A 14,065-nucleotide genomic window follows, 5' to 3' on the forward strand; every position below is an offset into this window, starting at 1 on the left:
GGATGTGCACCTGTACCAGCTCCTTCACCGAGTCGTACAGTAGCACCTTCTCCATCCAGCGACAAGCCACGCGCTCCTCCCACCACTTCAGCAACCAAGACTGTCCAGAAGCTAGCCGCTAGTGCTTCCTCGGTTGCATCCACGGGTAGAACAAGGATGTCCAGTGTCATCGGTGCAAGGGCTTTGGGCACGTGCAGCGTGACTATCCTACCAAGCGTGTTTTGGTGGTCAGAGATGATGGTGTGTATTCCTCTGCTAGTGATTTTGATGACAATACACTTGCTTTGTTTGCTGCTGACCATGCAGGTAATGAGGGAACACCAGACGAATATATTGATGCAGGTGCAGCCGAACACTACGAGAGTCTCATTGTGCAGCGTGTGCTTAGTGCAAAAATGGAGAAGGCGGAGCAAAATCAGCGACACACGCTGTTCCAAACTAAGTGTGTCATTAAAGAGCATTCCTATCGTATGATTATTGATGGAGGTAGCTGCAACAATTTGGCTAGCAGCGAACTGGTGGAGAAGTTTGCACTCAGCACCAAACCACAACCACATCCGTATCACATTCAATGGCTAAACAACAGTGGTAAGCCTAAGGTAACGAGGCTGGTGCGCATTAATTTTGCAATCGGATCATATCATGATGTTGTTGAGTGCGATGTTGTGCCTATGCAAGCTTGCCATATTCTACTCGGTAGGCCTTGGCAATTTGATACGGATTGTGTGCATTATGGTGGATCAAATCATTTTTCGCTCTTGCACCATGATAAGAAAATTGTGTTGCTTCCTATGTCTCCTGAAGCTATTGTGCATGATGATACTGCTAGAGCTGCCAAAGCTAAAAGTGAGACCAATAAAATTGTCAAGTCGGTTGCTAAAAAGCAAGATGAGATACGATTGAAAGGAATTTGCTTGCTTGCTACTAAATCTGATATAATGACTTGATTGCTACCACTTCTGTTGCCTATGCTTTGGTGTGCAAAGATGCTTTGATTTCCATTCACGATATGCAGCACTCCTTGCCCCCTGCTGTCGCTAACATTTTGCAGCAGTATTCTGATGTGTTTCCAAGTGAAATACCAGCGGGGCTGCCACCAATACAAGGGATTGAGCACCAAATTGATCTGATTCCAGGTGCATCGTTGCCCAACCGTGCGCCGTACAGGACCAATCCGGAAGAAACGAAAGAGATTCAGCAACAAGTGCAAGAACTACTCAACAAAGGTTATGTACATGAGTCCCTTAGTTCTTGTGCTGTTCCGGTTATTTTAGTCACCAAGAAAGATGGAACATGGTGTATGTGTGTCGATTGTAGAGCTATTAACAATATCACAATTCGATATCGACATCCTATTCCACGTTTGGATGATATGCTTGATGAATTGAGTGGTGCTGTTGTTTTTACCAAAGTTGATTTGTGTAGTGGGTACCACCAGATTCGCATGAATTTGGGAGATGAATGGAAAACTGCTTTTAAAACTAAGTTCGGGTTATATGAGTGGCTAGTCATGCCTTTTGGGTTAACTAATGCACCTAGTACCTTCATGCGATTAATGAATGAGGTTCTGCGTGCTTTCATTGGCAAATTTGTTGTAGTCTACTTTGATGATATATTGATTTATAGCAAATCCATGGAGGCACATCTTGATCATTTACATGCTATTTTTACTGCTTTACGTGATGCACGTTTATTTGGTAACCTTGAGAAGTGCGTCTTTTGCATAGATCGAGTATCTTTTCTTGGCTATATTGTTACTCCATAGGGAATTGAAGTTGATCAAGCCAAGGTGGAAGCTATTCAGGGATGCCCTGTACCAAAGACCATCACACAGGTGCGGAGTTTTCTAGAACTTGCTGGGTTCTATCATTGCTTCGTGAAGGATTTCAGCACCATTGCAGCACCGTTGAATGCGCTTACGAAGAAGGGGTGCCTTTTTCTTGGGGCACCACACAAGAGAATGCATTCACTATTGAAAGAAAACAAGTCAATCTTCTAGAATACTCTTGATGATGCAAGAAAGAAGATATTTTGAAGGTGAAGATATTACCATGGATATAAATATTTATGGAAAGTTCTAGAGTCACTTGTTTTATATGGCAAGTGAAAAAAATATCTAGGAATATTCTATAATATCTTTTATTGTTTGGTAAAGTAGAAAATATCTAGTAAGGTTCTAGAGGAGGGGACACATGTCATCACCATATGTGTCGCCATGGTCTATATATATGAGAACCCCCTCTCCCTCCCCTAGTAACCTTAGAGGCAACAACACATACAAGCCACAAGCATTAGAGAGAGTTGGGGTTGTAGTGCTAGGTGAGTGTGTGAATGAGTGCTAGGATAGCCACTTAAGAAGTGTTCATACTCTCGTGTAATATTGTTGTTCGTGTAATAAAGTGTTGTTCAAAAGAGTTGGTCTCCCAATCTGCTTCTATAGTTTCTAACTATTTAGTGCGTGGATTGTGATCTATCGAAGGTTGGCTTTGCCCCGGGATCACAACGGTCCAAGCTTCATCTGAAGGTTGGCTCTGCCACCTGGAAGCAAGCTTCATCTGTAGGTTGACTCTGCCACCCGGGAGCTAGAAGGTCGGCCCTGCAGCCAAAAAGGACCAAAAGGCACTAAGTAATTAGAAATTATAAAGCTGTCCACTATAGAGTGAGTGGGTGTTCCTAGGTATAGGTCCACCTTCAAGTGGGTGATTAGGGCCACCTCTGTTTCCAACAATTGGTATCAGAGCCAGGTTCGTCCGAGACCATCATCATCTTGAGGAGGCATCGGTGAGCACAAGTGCTTGTGGTATCCACTGTCAAGCAGGTGCTAAGGGGAGACTTTGTTGGTGCATAGTCTGGGACTGTGAAGCTTGTAGGTCAGGGACCAGAGGAGCTGACGCTGGGCGTCAATCACTATGGCAAATCTTGGTGCAAGCAGTGGAATCAGGAAGCTCAACAGCCACAACTATGGTTATTGGAAGACCTGCATCGAGTCCTACTTGCAAGGTCAAGATTTGTGGGAGGTTATTGCAGGCAGTGAGGTTGTGCCTCCAGGGAAGGAGAAGGATCAAGGGGAGCCCTTACGAAAATGGAAAATTAAAGCTAGCAAAGCCATGTTCGTGTTGAAGACTACAATCGAGGAGGACCTACTAGAGCATATTAGAGATGCAGATACTCCGAAGACAGCTTGGGAGACTTTGGAAAAGTTGATTTCCAAGAAGAATGAAGCACGCCTACAACTCCTGGAGAATGAGTTAGCAGGTATCTCTCAAGGAACCTTGACTATCAGTCAATGTTTTACCAAGGTGAAGTCTATTTGTACAGAGATATCTCAGCTTGAACCCGAGGAGAAGATTGGTGAAGCTCGTATGAAGAGGATAATAATTCATGGGCTTAGATCTAAGTATAGTGGATTTATTGCTGCCATGAGAGGGTGCCGAATCAACCATCTTTGGTTGAGCTAGAGAATCTATTGGTTAACCAAGAAGAGTTGGCTAAGCGGATGGGGAGTATTACCGAGAAGAAGAAGAGGAGGCTCTCTTTACAAGAAGAAGGGCTCATTTAGGAGACAAGAAAGATTCAAGCCAAAGTGGATAGATGGTGATAAGTATCATGCAAAGAAAGAAGTCCTTCTTCAGGGGGAGCAAGAGGAAGAGAAGATAAAAAATATCAACCAAAAAAGCAAAATGTAGGGTGCTTCAATTGTTGTAAGGCTGGCCATTTTGCTAGAGATTGTCGTCTTCCAAAAAGACATTTTGAAGGAAATATAGCCACTACCATAAAGGAAGAGAAAAAGGAGGAAGCACCTAACAGTGAAGAAGAATGGGATATTGAAGCCAGTTTTTCTCAAGAAGTAGAAGATAATGAGTTGGAGGAGGACATTGAGGTACCTGCTTTTGCAGAGACAATTGATCCAAAAATTGACTATAAGGAAGATTGGATCATTGATTCTGGGTGCTCCAATCACATGACTAATGACGATAAGAAGTTAGAGGATATGACAGAATACAAAGGAGGAAGAGAAGTATTAATAGCTGATAATTCAAGATTGGTTATTTCTCATGTTGGAAAGACAACCATTCCAAGGTATGGTCCTCATCAACTCCAACTCAACAAGGTATATCATGTCACCGGGTTGAAGAAAAATCTTCTATCAGTCTCTCAGTTGACAGAAGAAGGAAAATATGTTCTCTTTGGACTGGAAGGTGTGTCTATATAAAAAAAGTAAAGGTGATTGGCACACCAATTTTGGAAGGAAAGAGGAGACAATCAGTCCATATCCTCTCTGCTGAGTCCGCTTATGTGGATAAGACTCGAAGGAGTGAGACCGGGGATCTTTGGCATGCCCGCCTTGGACAAGTCAATTATAGGAAATTAAAGGAGATGATGCAAAAGCACGTTTTGAAGGGGCTTCCTCAAATGGATATCCAAATTGATACGGTTTGTGCCGGTTGTCAGTTTGGCAAGGCTCATCAATTACCATACAAAGAGTCTGAGCACCAATCGATGACACCGTTGGAACTCATACATTCGGATGTTTTCGGTCCAGTGAAGCAAATATCTCTTGGAGGTATGAGGTACATGGTGACTTTTATTGATGACTTCTCAAGGTATATTTGGGTTTACTTTATGAAGGAGAAGTCGTAACCTTTTTGAAGTTTAAGGACTTTAAGGAGAAGGTAGAAGGTGAGCTCGATATGAAAATTAAGTGTCTTCGGACTGATAATGGGAAAGAATATTTATCAAATGAGTTCACCAACTATCTTAAGGAGAATAAGATAAGGAGGCAATTAACATGCCCTCATACCCCACAACAAAATGGAGTTGCAGAGTGAAAGAATCGGCATCTTGCAGAAATATGTCGAAGTATGCTCCATGCAAAGATTGTTCCTAGAAGGTTCTGGGCTGAGTGTATAAGGACAGCAACCTATGTGATTAATAGGCTCCCACAATCAAAGTTGGGATTCAAGTCTCCTCATGAGATGCTATGGAAGGTGAAGCCAACGGTAAGCCATCTCAAGGTCTTTGGATGTGTATGCTACGTATTTGTACCAGACCACCTAAGGAGCAAGTTTGAAAAGAAGGCAATTCGATGCATCTTTGTGGGCTATGATGATGCACGGAAAGGTTGGAGGTGCTGTGATCCAACCACGGGGAAATGCCACATCTCAAGGAATGTGGTGTTTGATGAAGCTTCGGCATGGTGGTCTCCTGAGAAGGTTGCGTTGCCGGAATCTCATGACTTGGTGGAGGTACCGGAAGAGATTCAAGAGGAGTCTCATGATGGCATTGAGAAGGTTCTAGAAGAAGTATAACGAGAGGAGCAGATCCCCACTCCGGATCATTCTCCAAGCAAGGGGAAGAGCCCATGGAAAACGGGTGTACATTGGCCAGCTCAAAAGAAGGTTCAAGAGCCTATCCAAAAATTACAGAGGACAATAAGGAAAACAGGGCCACCTCCAAGGTATGGGTTTGTTTCTCTCACTGATGAATTACCTATTGAGCCATCTTCATATGAAGAAGCAGAAAAAAGTCAAGAGTGGCAAAATGCTATGAAGGAGGAAATTGAAGCACTAAAAGGAAATCAAACATGGGAATTAGTGCCAAAACCAAAGGATGTGAGACCAATATCCTGCAAATGGGTATATAAGATAAAGATTCACTTTGATGGCACAATTGAGAGGTATAAAGCTCAACTTGTTGCTCGAGGATTCTCTCAACAGTATGGACTGGATTATGAAGAAACATTTAGTCGGTTGCCAAGATTACAACTGTCCGAGTATTACTTGCACTGGCAGCGACTAAATCATGGAGATTATGGCAGTTGGATGTCAAGAATGCATTCCTACATGGAGAACTTGACAAAGAGATATATATGGAGCAACCAAGAGGCTTTGAGAGTAAGATGCATCCAAAATATGTTTGCAAATTGAATAAGGCACTCTATGGTCTTAAACAAGCCCCAAGAGCATGGTATGGAAAGATCGGTGAGTTCCTTATTCAAAATGATTTTAAGGTTGCTCCATCGGATTCTAGTTTGTTTGTGAACTTTAAAGAAGGAAGAATAGCAATAGTTCTTGTTTATGTTGATGACTTAATTATCACGGGAGACAATGTTGAGGAGATACAAAGGATTAGAAAGAATCTCTCCATCCAATTTCAAATGAAGGAGCTTGGAGATTTAAAGCATTTCCTTGGATTGGAGGTGGAGCATACAAAAGAGGGAATATTCTTAGGTCAACAGAAATATACCAAATATATTCTTGAAAGGTATGGCATGCTTGACTGCAAACCTATCTCTACTCCTATGGATCCTAATGTGAAGTTCAAAGTGGATGATGATAAGAACTTGGAGGATGTGACCATATATCAAAAAATGGTTGGAAGTCTCATATATCTTACACTAACCCGTCCCGATATTGCTTACTCCGTTGGTGTGGTTAGTCGATATATGAGCAATCCAAAGAAATCTCATCTTGATGCAGTCAAGCGTATTTTAAGGTATGTCAAGGATACCATCAATTTTGGTATTCTATATAAGAAGATAAAAGACTGTCAGTTGGTTGGCTATTGTGACGCTGATTATGGAAAGTTCTAGAGTCACTTGTCTTATATGGCAAGTGAAAAATATATCTAGGAATATTCTATAATATCTTTTGTTGTATGGTAAAGTAGAAAATATCTACGAAGGTTCTAGAGTAGGGGACACATGTCATCACCATATGTGTCGCCATGGTCTATATATATGAGAACCCCCTCTCCCTCCCCTAGTAATCTTAGAGGCAACAACACATACAAGCCACAAGCATTAGAGAGAGTTGGGGTTGTAGTGCTAGGTGAGTGTGTGAATGAGTGCTAGGATAGCCACTTAAGAAGTGTCCACACTCTCATGTAATATTGTTGTTCGTGTAATAAAGTGTTGTTCAAAAGAGTTGGTCTTCCAGTCTGCTTCTATAGTTTCTAACTACTTAGTGCATGGATTGTGATCTATCGAAGGTTGGCTTTGCCCTCGGGATCACAACGGTCCAAGCTTCATCTGAAGGTTGGCTCCACCACCCGGAAGCTAGCTTCATCTGTAGGTTGGCTCTGCCACCCAGGAGCTAGAAGGTCGGCCCTGCAGCCAAAAAGGACCAAAAGGCACTAAGTAATTAGAAATTATAAAGCTGTCCACTACAGAGTGAGTGGGTGTTCCTAGGTATAGGTCCACCTTCAAGTGGGTGATTAGGGCCACCTCCATTTCCAACATTCACCATGTTGACAGATAAGTTGACACATGCACCTCTTCTCCAACTTCCTGATTTTAATAAGACCTTTGAGCTTGAATGTGTTGCTAGTGGAATTGGTTTGGGTGGTGTTTTGTTACAAGATGGTAAACCTGTTGCATATTTTAGTGAGAAATTGAGCGGATCTGTTCTGAATTATTCTACTTATGACCAGGAATTGTATGCTCTTGTGCGCACATTAGAAACATGGCAGCATTATTTGTGGCCCAAAGAGTTTGTTATCCATTCTGATCATGAATCTTTGAAATATATTCGTAGTCAAGAAAAACTGAACCGTAGACATGCTAAGTGGGTTGAATTCATTGAATCTTTTCCTTATGTCATCAAACACAAGAAAGGGAAAGAGATGTCATTGCTGATGCTTTGTCTAGGCGATATACTTTGTTGACACAACTTGATTGCAAGATTTTTGGTTTGGATACAATTAAAACACATTATGTGAATGATGCTAATTTTAAGGATGTCTTGCTGCATTGTAAGGATGGAAAAGCATGGAATAAATTCGTCGTCAATGATGGGTTTGTGTTTCGAGCTAACAAGCTATGCATTCCAGCTAGCTCCGTTCGTTTGTTGTTGTCACAGGAAGCACATGGAGGTGGCTTGATGGGGCATTTTGGTGCAAAGAAGACAGAGGATGTACTTGCTGGTCATTTCTTTTGGCCAAAAATGACAAGAGATGTGGAGTGATTTGTTGCATGCTGCACTACATGTCAAAAAGCTAAGTCACGTTTAAATTCGCATGGTTTGTATATGCCTTTACCAGTTCCTAGTGCTCCTTGGGAGGATATTTCTATGGATTTCATGTTGGGATTGCCTAGAACTAGGAAGGGACGTGATAGCGTTTTTGTGGTTGTGGATAGATTTTCTAAGATGGCACACTTTATTCCATGTCATAAAACTGATGATGCTACATATGTTGTTGATTTGTTCTTTTGAGAAATTGTTCGTTTGCATGGTGTGCCCAACACAATTGTTTCTGATCATGATGCCAAATTTCTTAGCCACTTTTGGAGAACTTTATGGGCATAATTGGGAACTAAGCTTCTATTTTCTACCACTTGTCATCCCCAAACTGATGGTCAAACTGAAGTTGTTAATCAAACCTTGTCTACCATGTTAAGGGCTATTTTAAAGAAGAATATTAAGTTGTGGGAAGAATGTTTGCCTCATGTTGAGTTTGCTTATAATCGTTCCATGCATTCTACTACAAAGATGTGCCCTTTTGAGATTCTTTATGGCTTGATACCTCGTGCTCCTATTGACTAGCCTTTGCCCACTTCTGAAAAATTGAACTTTGATGCTAAGCAACGATTTTTGAACCTAGTGAATTGGTTTGGTTGCACTTGAGAAAAGATAGGTTTCCTGCTTTGAGAAAGTCTAAATTGATGCCTCGGGCTGATGGTCCGTTTAAAGTGTTAAAGCGAATTAATGATAATGCGTATAAACTAGACCTGCCTGTAGATTTTGAGGTTAGTCCCACATTTAACATTGCAGATTTGAAGCCATATTTGGAAGAGAACGATGAGCTTGAGTCGAGGACGACTCAAATGCAAGACGGGGAGGATGATGAGGACATCGCCACCAACGATATATCCACACCTACACCAGTATCTACTTCGACAACACCTCTTGGTCCTATTACTCACGCTTGTGCTCGTCGGCTTACCCATCAAATAAGTTCACTCCTAAGCTCAGGTTCATCATATTTAGACAATGGAGATACGTGCACTCTTATTTTACTCAGGAACAATGGATTGGATCAAAAGGGAAGAGGCATCGCGCAGGCTGGATTCGTACTGCAGGACAGACACGACTTGTGACGGCCGCCACGACTTCATCCGGACTCCGTTTTCGTCATTTAAGTACTTCCTGGAAAGCTTATTAAATCTACTTTCCAAAGGATCTAGAATCACCTCCATATCTGTTTAGAGTCAACCGTAATCCTCGATTTACTACAGAATCCTTTTCAGCCACAGTGTTGTGTCACCCTATTTTGGCCCAACAGACCATGTATCAAGTTGAGTTCAAGTCGGATGAGTCCTAGGGTTGGAACATGACCCCAGCACCCTTATGGTGGTTCTCCCACTTCTTTATAACCTTTAGCCACCATCAAGAACACTCAGGTTTTGTTAGATGCAAGTTTAGCTTTTGCTACTTCCTTGTAGACGCGCGTGCTGATCCAGACGCCCGTCCACTTATTTGTGGAACCCCACCATAATTGAGATTTTGTTTGAGACCTTCAATTATATCTCATAAATTCAGTACTTGTTCTACTTGTTCTTGCTGGTTCTTCGATTGCTTGCAGGACGAGTGCCCTAGTGGCCGGGTGTCACGCTCCACAAGATCGCTGCAACCATAGGAGGTGGTGTATCGGTTGCTAAGGTGCAGCATCCTTGGAAAGCTGTAGTCGGGCTGAGAACGTCGTCTCCTCCATCAATTGAGTTATCCCACGCCTCTCATTGAAAGATCAGGAACAAACCCTAGTGGGTTCACATCAACATCAGTACGAGAAACACAAAGATAAACAGGAAGAAACGATGCTGCCCCGATCACGTGAAGCGTGATCGGGGCTGCACGGCACTTACCCGAGAGAAACCCTAGAATAGGGGTGGCGATGCACCGAGAGTTGTTTGCGAATGGTTGTTGTTGTTTTATTCATAGTCCAAGGTACATATTTATAGTCCGGAGACTTGCCTCTCCTAACCAATCCTAACTGACTACGAAATGAATCCTAGCTATCTCTATCTAAACTAATTTAAACACACACACCTATCTAGATACATGGCCAATCCTGGCCTTAAAACGCCCGCGCAGGGGCCGATTCGCAAGCCCATTACAATTATCCTTTGAGCCCATCTTGCTCACAGCCCACCTTCTGGCCCAGCTAAATTATAGCGATAACACATGTCCCCCTGGTTTCGGCAATAATTATTCTAAAACCATTTTTTTCTTTTCCATTGCCTCGCCTCTTCATCTTCCGAAATCCATACACATGTGCCGCTTCCACTTCCACGGGATGTGACTACTCTGCATCTAACTCCTTGGAAACCATCACGGTGCCGATTCATATTTCACTCTGTCTTTATAAGCCTGCCCCTGATAGATTTCTTTTCACTCATCCCCTTCCTTCAGCCATTAGCAACCGCACCAATACGCCCTTCCTTCTCTCGCAATGGCTTCCTCTTCCTCTGCTTCCTTCGCCATTTCCTTCGAGTCTGAGTTCACTCGAGAAGCAACTCCAGAGTATGACCCCATCGCCGCCTACGAGGCCTGCGCTCCTCTGTAATGGGATGCAGAGGAGTGGGACTTCCAGACTTTGTCAGAGGATGATGAATCCCTGACTGACGGTGAGTTGGATGAAGACGACGAGGAAGAAATGTCCTGGGAGGGAGACTTCTCCTCAGAGGAAGAAGTCGATACCTCATCAACCGAAGAAGACTCGGTGGCAGGAGGCTTTCTGCTTGGCGGGTCGTTGGAGGACGACGACGATGATGACGATGAAGAGGCCGAAGACAGTGGCTACAGTAGTGACAACGGCGGAGACGATGGCGGTAGCGATGATGACAGTGACGACAGCGCAGCTCCTCCGATCAAGCGCCGCAAAGTCTCAGGCACCTACTAGTGGTACATCGTAGAATCAAGCCGACAGATCGGCTCTAGGAGCAATCGGCTCCCCTTTTGTAATAACTTCCCCTTATGAATCAAATCCTCTCATTTTAATCCGCAACTTGTCAAGAAGACGATTTACCGGGAGCCAATGGCAACGCATCGATCCTTTCCCTCAAAATGTCGATCCGGATCTGAGTCAATCCCTAACCTAATTCCATATTTTGCTTAAATCTGGAACCTTCCCGAAACAAATCTTCACAGATTCCCCGAATCCAAGTTGCTTTCCAAAATCCTATTGAACCGCCTGAATTATTCCGGCTCAAGTGCGCTAGTCATCGCTATACAGCCGATAATAACTCAACGCACTTCAAACGGAACAACCCATTGGTCTGTCGAGTCTCTGCCTGATACAACCACGGTTCAACAGGATCGAAACAGGTTTACCTCGCACGAAGACGAGTTTACAATCACAGCACAACTCATCAACTTTTAACTTACAGAAATGTAAACATTATTACAAACCTTCTTCAAACTTAAGGTAACTTATACAAACAGTATTTAAAATGACAAGCTAAACAGCTTGTTTGAGTTTACTGCGGAAGGAAGATAAATTTGCGACTACGCACGTCGCGAAGGTTGACACCGTACTCAGCCCAAAGCTTGGTGTCACTCAGGAGGGTCACTGCCAGCCGGGGACGGATCCCACTCCATGGACCAACCATACGGAACAGAAGTTGGCCATGCAGAACTATCCGTGGGGTTCTCAAAGGTCATACCTGAAAGATAGACTAGCAAGACTGAGTATACTAATACTCAGCAAGGCTTACCCGCTTCGTGGTATACTTAGCCAGGTAACTAGACTCATGAAGGCATTGCAAAGATTCTGGGTTTATTTTCAGCTGAAAAGCAACAAAGAGTATGATCTATTTTCAAATTTTAGCTTTTAAATTCTAGTTGATTATCCATTCTAGGTAAGCACCTACACTAGGCAAGCAAGGTTGGGATTAACTTTCATCAAGATTATTCCGTCAATAGTTACACTTCTTACTCTATGTGGCAGAAGGAATAAGCAGTCTCAATTTTCGTGAGAGACAGACGATTCTGAATCAAATTTCCAAACCTTGCAAGGGTAAACCTAACTCACACTCTTGGAACATCCAAAGATCATTCCGAAGCAACCATTTCTCTCATATTCCGGGTTATGGATCAGGGCCACCACAAGCGACTGCAGGACCGTACGCACACCAATTGTGCAGTACATACGTCTGTAGCGTGACTACATGATCGTACTCCTGTCTGCTATGCAGAACGTACTCCCACACATCGGTGCATGTGTACAACAGAAATTAAAATAATCGAGTGGTGGAGAGATGTCTATTTGCCGGGCCATTCAGGTACTAGGCTTACCGCTTTACCATATTTCGCGGCATGTGGCTAGTACTTTCAAACGCTTAGCCACCACTACCACACACTGCGACCTTAACAACTTTTAACAAAACAGACAGGGTAAACCTCCAGGTCATGATATAGCACATGACCCTGTCCATCATCCTTATAGTGATTGCAAAATAGTAAACATGCAATTCCTATATCGCGCGAGTGACAGGAAATCACTTGACTTTTACCGGTCCTATTTAGCAGAGTGTCTATGCGATAAGGACTCGGGTACAATACATTGGATTCCTAGGATTTATGCAACTAGGGTTTCATTTCAACTCCTAGACGTAATGCAAGATATATAATACATAAGTAAAATTGTAACAAATTGAAATACTGGGGTATGCATGGGGGCTTGCCTTCTTGAGTGGGGTTGGGGGCAGGAGTGTCAGAGACTTCCGAACTTTGGTTCGGGGCTTCAGTTAGATCTTCGGCGAAGTTTGTTGGGTCTTCAGAAAACCCTTGGTCTTGTTCCAGGACTAGCTCATAGTCTCCGTCGTCGAGCGTCGTTGATTCTACATGGTATGCAATGATTTAAGTGAGATGGTGCTTGAGTTAAAGATTTTATTTCACGATAAAGTTGTAATCCAACAATTTAATCAATATAAACTCATGAAGCAAGAGGGGTTTGAATGTGAACTCATTATGGTTATTTTAATCCAATTATCCTATTTTATTGAATTAAGTTATCAAATTGGATTTTTAATTTGAAAACTATAAAGGCTCTAACCTTGTGTCTTTATAGTTAAGCTTATCTTTAATAATTAAATTTATTGTGAATTTCGCATAATTTTCTGAAAACAAAAATTAACACATTTGAATTTGAATTCAAACTTCAAGTTTAAATTCAAATCTTAGGTAAATAGAACTATAAAGTCTTGAAATTTCATAATTATCAACCTATTAGATTATGGTAAAAAGATCTAAACAAATAAGCCTTAGGAACATGCTTAAATAAATTCAAACCCTTTTAAATTTGATTTGCACAAGTTCAAAAGAACTTAAATTACAAAACAGTACTAAGCTTGAAATTTTTACACAAGCTTACTCATGGCCTAAAGAAGCTATATACCAAAAATCACAAGAAAATAAGCTAGTATGCAAAAGTTATGCATAAGATACTCTTTTAGTTTCAAACCAAACCTTATTAACAAAAGTTATAAATTTATATTTCTAGATTCCAACAAAACTGATTTGGTAATTTTTGGATTTTTCTAAACATTTCTATGAATTTTATAAGCTAGCTGCTTTGCACACATGAAATAACAAAATCGTTCACAGGGAGGCCCTCGGGTTCTTGCACCTAGGCCCTTAGAACAGCAATCTAAATTACATATGGGTCCTTGCCGGGGGAAGACGACGGCCATGACTGTGACACTCAGGTATTTAGCTTGGTCACACATTAAAGTCTTGGTATGCTCGTATGTTTAAAATATGGCAAATGTGTATTTTATGTATGCAACATTATGGAAGAAGTGATGTTTATGTAATTAACATTAACTAAAGGTCCTTTTATGCAAAATGGATGGGGATGAGGGAAAAGTTTAAAAGCATAAGGGTTATTTTGCAAAAAGTGATATCAGTGGTTAAATTTCAAAAATATGTATGAAATTACCATAGGGTATATGTGTAAAAGTAATTTTACTTAAGGATTTACACAAAATGTGAAATTATTACTAAGTTTATATTATCTCCAAAACTATTGCTCAAATGCAGATGAACCTTAAAGAGAAGTTGTAGAG

The sequence above is a fragment of the Panicum hallii genome, chromosome 9, assembly GCF_002211085.1.
Source record: "Panicum hallii strain FIL2 chromosome 9, PHallii_v3.1, whole genome shotgun sequence".
Lineage (NCBI taxonomy): Eukaryota > Viridiplantae > Streptophyta > Magnoliopsida > Poales > Poaceae > Panicum > Panicum hallii.